This window comes from Meriones unguiculatus, chromosome 8 (genome assembly GCF_030254825.1).
Source record: "Meriones unguiculatus strain TT.TT164.6M chromosome 8, Bangor_MerUng_6.1, whole genome shotgun sequence".
Classification (NCBI taxonomy): Eukaryota; Metazoa; Chordata; class Mammalia; order Rodentia; family Muridae; genus Meriones; species Meriones unguiculatus.
In genome coordinates, this window is record NC_083356.1 from 77,857,246 (window position 1) to 77,867,245 (window position 10,000).

At 47.8% G+C, this 10,000-nt stretch overlaps 1 long non-coding RNA gene across 1 annotated transcript; it reads left to right on the forward strand.

Moving 5' to 3' along the window:
• The first annotated feature begins 347 nt into the window (after positions 1 to 347).
• On the forward strand, positions 348 to 9,736 carry LOC132655886 (uncharacterized). Its single transcript, XR_009593825.1, has 3 exons — positions 348 to 2,873; positions 6,002 to 6,108; positions 7,784 to 9,736. It is a non-coding gene; the product is annotated as an uncharacterized LOC132655886 (long non-coding RNA).
• Positions 9,737 to 10,000: the final 264 nt, after the last annotated feature.

Below are 10,000 nucleotides of genomic sequence, written 5' to 3' on the forward strand. Positions count from 1 at the left end.
ATGCTCAGGCAGTGCCTATGGAGGCCAGAAGAGGGTTTTCCCTTAGTCATGGAATCTCTTCCTAACATTAGAAAAGTAACTAATGGGAATGCCTATCACATCTTAGGTCAAACCCTGGAAGAGAGCACGGCAGTCATACCTCACGGCTGCTTTATCATGAACTCGGGATGTTTAACCCTGATGTATGGTGTGGTGGTTTGAGAGAGACTGGCTCCCCTGGGCTCACAGATCTGAATGTTTAGTCACCAGGGAGTGACACTGTAGAAAGGACTAGGAGGTGTGGCCTGGTTGGAGGAAGTGTGTCTGTGGGGTGGGCTTTGTTTGAGGTTTCAGAAGCCCAAGCCAAGTCTAGAATCTCTTCCTGCTGCCTGCGGATCCAGATGTGGAACTCTCAGCTCCTTCTCCAGCACCATGTCTGCCTGTGTGCCACCGTGCTTCCCACCGTGAAGATAACGGACTAAATCTCTGAAACTGTAAGCCAGGCCCAATTAAACGCTTTCTTTTATAGGAGTTGCTGTGGCCATGGTGTCTCTTCACAGCAACACAGGAATGACTAAGACAGAAATTGGCATCAGGGGCAGGGTTTTGCTGTGACAGCCTGCTCATGCTGTGGGTGAAATGTGGACTTTTGGACTTTGGATTAGGAAAGCAGTTGTGTTGTGGATATAAACGCAGTTTTGTTTTGTTCCCAGGTGTGGGATGTGGGACTGATTCAGATGGTCCACAGCAGCAGACTATTTGCCTCATGCCAGCTCTGAGAGGAGCTGCAGATAGTTTAAATCTGAGGACTCTGGAGAGAGAATAAATGCCAGAGACCAGAGAGTGAGAAGCTCAGAAAAAGAACAAGGCTGATCCTGCTTCCCCCTTGCTGCTACTGATTGCTGTTGCAAGACAAGAAGCTAGAGGTCTCCTGAAACAAGGATTGGACTGGCTTCCAAGGAACCGGATGACCCTGACCAGCAGGAAGCAGCTAAGAGAACTGCACCCCCTGTCGCACTAACTCTTTCTCTCTCCTACCTGGTGTTGGGGTGTTGGAAAGGATTGGAGTGGAGTAGGGAGAAAAAGATAAAAGAAATATAAAGAAAAGAGTTTTTAAAAAAGTACACCAACACAGTTGACTGCATTAAGCAGGGCTTAATGAGCCATACTAGTAGGAGCATGGAAGACATCGCTAGGAGCAATTTGAACTGTGTGTGTGGCGGGGGAGATCAACAAGTTCCAGAGGCCTAGAGACTGTTCTTCTAATATTTTGGCAAAGAATGTAGCTGCTTTTTGCCCCTGTTCCAATATGTATATGTTCATTGAAGAGTTATGAATTAATGGCCGTGGCAGAAGAGATTTTAAGACAGCCTAGTGTTGACCGCGTCACCTGGGTGCTAGCTACTAGCAGCCACCCTTCTGCAGATCGACAAGGGAAAGAAGCAAGTGGGGCAAGGAGAAGACCAAAATGTACAGTTGGAGGAGAGAAGGCGCTCCAGTGAGAACTAAGTCCAGTGCCCAAGGAGAGAACATTTAAGGAAAGCCTGATGCTAAAGGGAATAAAGGGAATGTTGGCCTCAGGGCAAGACCCCAGCCAGCTAAGCTTTCACCCTGACCAAGGAAAACAGGAAGATGAAAATGTATTTGAAGGAGGGGGCCATGTTCTAGCCCCATCAAGCAGCAGAACTTGGCAGCCTTGGCCTCATGTTTCTGGCTTTCGCGGCAAGGATAGAGGAAGGGATTGTGGAATCTCCCTCCACGGCTAAGGAAAGCTGCTGAGCCAGGCATGTGTCAGGGGTGTCCCAGCATGGAGGCCCAGGGAGAGGCCGTTGTGTGAGCTGTGAGAGTGAAGCCTAGATTTCACTGGAGACCCCACGATGTTGGAGATACCAGAGCTGTGGGGTACCTGCCAAGGAAAGGTACTAACAGGGAGAGGAACCAGCCCAAGAGAGACAAGTCTGTGGCAGTCAACAAACCCGGAAGGAGTGAAAGGTCTGAAGAACACTTGGATGTCAGACATGGAAATGCATAATTTGGAGTGTGCTAGCTTACAGTTTTGAAGTTTAATCCATTGTCGTAGTGGGAGGTACAGCAGCCTATAGGCAGAGGTGATGCTGAAAGTTTCCAGTCTTCCTCTGGTCCAGCATTTTCTCACTATGCCCCCTTCCCTCCCTTTTTGAAGGGTAATGTATATATTCTTCGCCGTTGTATGTTGAAAGTATGTGATCTGCTTTGATATTTTGATTTTTACAGTCAGGAAATTGCCTTGGGGCTCAGACAAGCCTTTGGATGGACATTTACACGGCGTTTCGACGGTTGTAGAGTAGGGGGACTTCTGAAGTTGGACTGAATGTATCTTTGTGTTCTGATGTGGCTATAAACCTATGGGGGCCAGGGAGTGGGAGGCGTGACTTGAATAGGAATGGCCCCTATGGGCTTGTGTTTCTGAATGCTCGTCACCAGGGGGTGGAACTATTAGAAAGGTTTCAGAGGTGTGTCCGTGTTGGAGGAAGTGTGTCACGGAGGTAAAACCCGAAGTTTCAGAAGCCCATTCCAAGCCCAGAATCTCTCTGTCCCTGCTGTTTGCAAATTGAGACATAGAACGCTAGCTCCTTCTCCAGCACCATGTCTGCCTGCCTGCCTGCCTGCTGCCAGTTAAATGTTTCCTTTATAAGAGTCAGAGCGGCCGTGGTGTCTCTGCACAGCCGTAGAAGACTGACCCAAACGCATGTCAACAGTGTTGCAATGTATGAACCAATCTTACCTCACCTCATGTACTCAGCCAGTGTCTCATAGAGACTTGCCTGAAGTCTGGCCTGAGAGAATTCCACGACTCCTGTGGGCTGACACATGGACATTGTCGCTGAAACAAACCAGGAGGAAGGAGGAGCTCAGTATGTATGAAAGCAAATGGGAAGGGTTGGGTTAGACCCAGTCAAGGTGATACACTCCTATTATCCCAGCTGGCAGCAGGAGGCTGAGATGTGCCAGGTCATCCTCTGCTACCGAGTGACTTTGAGGCCAGCCTAGGTTATAGGAAACTGCCTCAATTTTAGAAGAGAGACTGTTTCGTATAACCTGACCTGTACAACTTGGTTCCATTTGATTAAAAAAAAAAATTAGGTTGGGCATGGTGGCACATACCTGTGATCCCAACACTCAGGAGTGAGAGACAGGAAGATCTCTGTGAGTTCAAGGTCAGCCCTGGTCCTAGATAGCAAGATCCAAGCTAGCCAGAGCTTCATTGTGAGACCCTTCTCAAAACAAAACAAACAGAAACAAACACACTAAACACTGTTCTTATTACTAATACTTAATGTGGATTCTACTTGCTTAAACTGTAGAACCTCAAGCCTGCATCTTGTAAAAAACAAACAAACAAATAAACAAACAAACCCAATGTTGATGGCTCTTAATGTGACCCACCTGCTCTCAGGAATCAGGGGGTAAATTGGAAATGCTGTGCCATGTGCTCTATAACCCCATATTGCATAGAACAGCTTTCAGGGGGGCCTTGCCCTGGGTGACTCCATTTTCTATGACATCATTTTGCTCCATTGTGAGTACAAACTCTGGGCAGTGACTCCACATGCCATTTGTGCTACTGAACAACCGCTATACGCTCAGAACAGATGGAGGCACAGACCGATGAATAACTTTTTCTACAAGTAAAATGTTACCAGCTGTGAACTTGTCAATGAAACCAGGGGAACAAGAACACAGAGATGTAGTGAACCCACATCAGAACAGAACAGACTATGAACTTCCGCAACACTTCTATCTATGTGCAAGGACCACAGGACCCTCAGGGACACATTCTTTTTGAGGCTTCAGCTTACAGACCGCTCCATTCACACATTTGCCTTTTGTCTGGATCCAGTGAATCTTGGGCCCAATCAGTTCCCTTTAACCTGCTCCATGATTTGGGATCCTCGTGGCAGAAAAGCTCTGTGACTGTGTCTGGGTTGCAGTGTCGCTCTTTTTTTTAGCTCTGCTGCTCTCCCATCTTGCTTTTGGCACGGTACCTTTGAGCCTTTCATCCCCTTTAACTCTTTCTCCATATTCTGTAACCTATATGTAATTGTGTGTAATGTGCGACCTGAGACTTGATGCCTGCAGTTAAGACTGAAATAATAACCCCGCCATGGCAGCTCATGCCTGCAATCACAACACTTGAAAGGTTGAGGCAGGAGGATTGCTCTGTAGTTAGGGTCAGCCTGGGCTTCGTATGAGTCCCAGACCTGCCTGAGCTCCAGGGTGAGACTTGGTCTCTAAAACAACAAAAGAATCTGCGAATGCCCCATGAAGCCACCAGTGCTTGGTGAATGAAAAGTGATGGAATCAATGAGTGTTAGTGAACTTACCGTTTTAGAAACCCTAGCAGTGTGGAAAAATACAAATATGCAGAGAGAGAGAGGGAGAGCCGGACAACTTGGGCCTGGTATCCAACAATTGCTTTTCTTGTAGCTTGACGGTAAATCACACAGGGAGAAATGAGCTGCCTGTCAACACCTCTGTCCCCTCCTGCCCTCAGGAAAATGCTGCTCAAATCACGACTTCTCTCTTCTTACCCATCTAACACTTGCAAGTCATTTGTTTTCTAACGGTATTAAATTTCACCTCTGGTAAGTCCATAGATCGACTTTTAAAAGGCACACACAGAGAAAGGAGGTATTTTTATGCTCTTAAGATTCATTTAAAAACAAAAACAAAAAAAACCTTCCAGGCTCTCAGGGGCCAAGGAATTTTACCAGTTGAAATAAAAATTTTACCTACGCAACCAAAACTTAAAACGTTTTATTCCATTCTGTTTTAAGCGCTGCTCCTCCTGACCTTTTAGGAAAGGTCACGTAGGAAATTCAATTCACTTGAGCAGAGGGAACACAATTCCAGATTGTTCTTTCGTGCAAACGTGCTGTTTAATTCTTAAATTAAGTGCACGATATTGAAAAGCACAAGCACAAAGTGCGGGTAGGCTGGGTCTTTGCAAGAGTAGGTGTGCCCAGGAGGAACTCTGGTTTTCTAGTCTATGGCTGAGATCAGCCTGGGCTCATGTTCTGTGCCTGCAGCTGCACACTCCGTGTAACCTTAGGGGAAAAAAATATTATGTCATTCATTATCCCCAAGTGTGTGTAATTCTCTGTCCCTCCAGGAACTTACAGAAGAGATGGTGTTCGTTCTTGCCTTAGGGTGCCGCTCTTCTTTGTGACGGAGATGTAAAGATGTGCGGGATGCTTTGGCCACCCTGCAGGGGCAGGGTTCCCACCCAGATCATGTAGTTGCTAGAGATATGGGGTTAGTATGGTTTTAGAGACAGAAACAGCAGATCAAGCACAGTCGTGCAGGTCTGTATTCCTAGCACATGGAAGATGGAGGCAGGAAGACCAGGAGTTCAAGGTCAACCTTGGCTACTTAGCAAGTTCAAGGCCAGCCTAAGTTACATGGGATCTGAGGGCACTGATTTTTTAATAAGCCAGGTGCCATGAGAGGCTTCAAAATTAGCTTCAGACAGAACAGGCCCAAATTTCTATTTCTCAGAAAACAAAACTACAGTCTATGGAAACAAGAGACCATAACTCAATAACCTCCCCGAAAATCAGAAACAATAATTTACCACAATAACCACCTTGAAAAGTCCCCAAGCGCTTGACCAATCAAATGAAAGGTTAGTTAGAAACTTTTGCTTAGGTAGTCAAAATTATACTGTTACCTGAGCACTTTTTGTCAGCACTCTCTGTTACCTGGGCACTCCATGAAGTCACCCTGTGTCCCCTAGATTGGCACCAACCAAGCAATGAAAAGATTGTCTAATCACACTAAGGAAATCCCCTCACTGCCTCTAAATTGAGCCTGATTGCTCACTTCAGGGTGGCCATTCTATGACATGCTGGCCCCAGCCTGCTGGCAATTGCTGCCGGGTAAACACTCCTTACTTTTGCCGACTGCCTGAGTCCTGAGGTCTCCTTTCAGCGAGTCCCAGACCTAACAGGACCCTCTTTTCCTTTGATACCATTACCACCAGGGTCCCACTCTGTGAGAATGGCCTTGAACCTCTTCACATCATGCCTCTACCTCCCAACCTTTGGCACTACAGGCGTGCGCCACCATGAGTGGGGTATGTGGTGCCAGGTAAGCCAACCACTCCTGTTCAGGGTCCTTGCTCTTCCTCATACTCCCTGTCAATGCCTGCTTTGTCCTAGACTCTTTACTCATCTGTCCTCAGGTGGACCTCCACACTTTTTCCTGTCAGAATTATGTAACCAGTCGCGATGCTGACCAGTGCAAGGGGCCAGGAACAGAGTGGGAAAGGGTTGCTAATGAATATCTCCATCCTTGGGGCTGGGGAGGTTATAGTCAGCAAAGGAGATGAGAAAATGGAGCTCTAAGGCCAGCGCTGGGAGGATTGGTTTGAGCTTAAGGCCAGCCTGGGCTCACGGTGAAATTTTTTCTAAACAGCTAGAGGTAGGGGTGCTCTGCCAGGCACAGGGGCGACTATGAAAGCCTCCCGCACAGCCTCTTCTATCTCTGCAAACTTAAGGCCCATGAAGAGCCCAGAGAACTCAGCAGAAGGCCCATAGTTACAGGGAGTTGAAATGTTGTAGATAGATAAAATTATTCTGGGCTATCATTAGTCCACAGTGGTTTACCAGCAACATCCTTTTGACAGTCCGGTGAAAATTTCAGAAGGCACTCCTAAAAATCACCTAACTGCACTGAAAGATGCTCTGCGCTCTTGGTCAGTCACATTTGGCTCCCAGTGAACCCTTTCCTAGACTCACTGTTTTGTAGTGAGAACTTTTTGGTTCTTCCTGGTTGTGACAGCAATCGTCAACTATTACAAAGCTGAGGGGAGAGTCGGGCATGGTGGTACATGCCTGTGATCCCAGCGCTCTGGGAGGCAGAGGCAGGCGGATCTCTGTGAGTCTGAGGCCAGCCTGGTCTACAGAGTGAGTCCAGGACAGCTAAGGCTACACAGAAAAACCCTGTCTTGAAAAAAGGGGGGGGGGGCAAGCTGAGAGGAGTATCATTGAGTAAATGGAAGGGACCACAATAATGCTTAAAGATTTCACTCCAGCAGCCATCTTCCATCCAACAGGTTCGGGCTAGTCTACTGAAGAGGGACTTCTAGCCTTCGAGCATCCTGGGTTCCAGATAAGCAGGGTTAGGGCAGGGCAACTTTCCGTGGTGTTGCGTAGGCAGCCTGGGATTAGGGTAAGGTTGTTAGAGAGCAATGTTCCTCACACTGAGAGCAAGCTCAGACCCTCCAAACACATTCTAGACACATCCCTGGAAGAGGGAGGTAACTCTCCTCCATTCACACAGCAGGAAACAAAGTCTCAAAAAAAAAAAAATTCTCTCAAGCTCTATATCCTCCAGGGCCAGGGGCGGCTCTGCCCAGGTCTGCAAGAGCCCTAGGGCCCTGGGGAAGATGGCCTCGCTTGCCTCAAGAAAACAAGCAGTTTCTACCCTGCATGTGACCACTTTATGTCCCCAAACTGGGTTCTTTGTCCCTCTCAGAACTGTGAGGGGAAAAAAACAAGATCAAGTGCCAATCAAGCAGTGAAGGAGACTTTTTATTCTTAGCCAAGAATAGGAGAATGGAGGCAATAAATGTGAAAAACAGCTTCTCAGCCCAAGGGGCTTGATGGCTATAGTTGTTGGGTAAAAGAAATGAGGGTCAGGATGAGGCTAATAAATGGGAGGAATGCTTGTCTGTTTTCTGGGAATGGGCAGAATTTTTCCAGGAATTTGGGCACTGCTTCTTTTCAACCTTTTATAATTTCTTTCTTTTTTTTTTTTCCAGCTGTTGTCATGGCAACTGTCAACGGACATGGCCCTGGGGGTTATGCCATTTTGCCCACAGGCGGAATTATACGTTAGAGACTGTTTGCTGACAATCATCTACAATCTAATGAGTTTGGGCTAACCCATCTGAGAAGGGACTGTAAGTACCCTGTCCTCAGAGATCAACACAGTTAGGGTAGACTAAAGATTCAGCTTGCCCTCCTGGGCAGTATTCAGGGGGATATGCTCTGCTCCCTCATCTTGCTGGGCCATCTTGCTGGGCCAGCTTACATAGAGATCCAAACTAGCTGCGTAGCCTGGGCTGACCTTGAATTTGTTGATCTTCCTGTTAAATGTTGGGATGATAGGTGTTTGATTTGACACTGTGTCTGGGTTTTTACTGCTGGGCCTCTAACCTAGTGTGTGGTGCCTGTTGGACAAACACGCCACGATTGAGCTAAAGCCCTGTCCTCGGGATATGGGGCTTTTAAGAGATATTTCAATCTTTTACAATACCAAGCCGCTTGTGCGCTATGAAGAGAGGTGGAGCTGGAGACTCGAAGGCAGTTCCTATTCTTACTCCTGGGAAATGGTGAATCACACTCCAACAGTAGAGCCAGTAACAACGCAAGTGCCAGTGGCCTGTGCCTTCTTCCTTTGAGAATATGACCACTGTGACTCCCAGAGCTACATACTAGCCCAGGGAAGAAGAGCAGTACCTGCAGAGTGGAGACCCACACTTGCCTCGCCATGTTCTCCGTGTTTACTTCTCATCATTGGCCTATCTCTCTAGTTGGTTGTGGTGGTGGTTCAGCCATGAGACTGGACAACTCTGCGTTGAGTTACAGTTTTTCTGTGCTGTGTTTAACTTTGACCAGGGATTTATTTCCTTTGGAATCTTAGTGTTGGACAAACATTTGAAGAAATCCAGAGACCCCACCCACTTCGTGGTCTGCAGCTCGAGCAACTACAATATGCAAATATGGGGTGGAGAGATGGGAGAGAGTGAGCAGTGGAACAGTTTGAGGACTATGAAGAGACATGAGGGTGGAGAGGAACGGCCACACGTGAGTAGCCTGGATGTCACCTGAGGCTACCGTGAGGTCCTGGTCTGTGCCGCTACTGAGGGCCATATCTGTGTTGATGTCCATGGATCAAATTACCACCAATGGCCACCTTGACATCCCTGGTCTGGGCTGCTGCCTTGGACCCTGTTGCTGTTCAAGGACTGCACAAAGATGGCCCCACCCCTCACTGGCTGCAGCTCTCGGAAGAGTCCCACTCCCACCCTGCACCTCACCCAAGCAGCACAGTAGAGCTGGCCCTGTAGGGGGGACACAAGCAAACCTGAGGGCATGCGTATGGGAGAGCTGGCCCTGCCTGTCACTGGCTGCAGCACTCAGGAGAGCAGGGCCCTGGTGGTGGAAGCATGGAAAGTAGGCCCTGGTCCCAGGGCATGAGAGTAGGAGAACTGTCCCCATCCTCCACCCCTTGCTGGCTTTGGCATTGGGCAAGCTAGCTGGGGCAGAGCTGGAGAGCTTGTCTTGGTGGTGAGGGTGCCGGAGAGCTGGTGGGCTGACCAACTCAGATACCTCCCAGGCCCAGGTCCAAGGCTATGAGTTGGCCCACCCCAACATCTACCCCAGGTATGAACTGCTGGAGCCATTCATGCAGATCCAAAGCTGCAGGATCTCATGACATGGGACAGCTGGATATCTGAGAGGAGTTCCCATGAGCATCCAGTTTTGATGGTGTAGCAGAAGCCAGAGGCCTTGAATCAGACCAATGACTCATGGCAATGAACATTTGCAAAGATGTGTGGACAAAAGGCTATACTGTGGGACACACTACAGCTTCCAAGACAAGACCTTTTCTTTTTTTTTTTTTTTTTCTCTTGAGGGGGAGGTTCCAAGGACAAAGGGCAGATACAAAGGGAGGAGGAGATGAGTGGGGTACATGAAGCGAAATTCACAACGGTTAATAAAAAAGTTTTAAAAAATTCTGTGTGTGAGTGTATGTACATGATGTGTATGAGGTATAGGAGTAGATGGTTTGTGCACACATACCATAGCATGAACATGGAAGTCAGAGGACAACTTTGTGGAGTCAGTTGTTTCTCTTTCACGTTTAGTTCTGGAGGTTAAACTCAGGTCACAAGTTTTGAGTGACCTTTACACTTGAGTCATCTCAGTAGTTCTCAAGGCAGTCTTTCATCAGAAAATGTTTCTTGACGGCT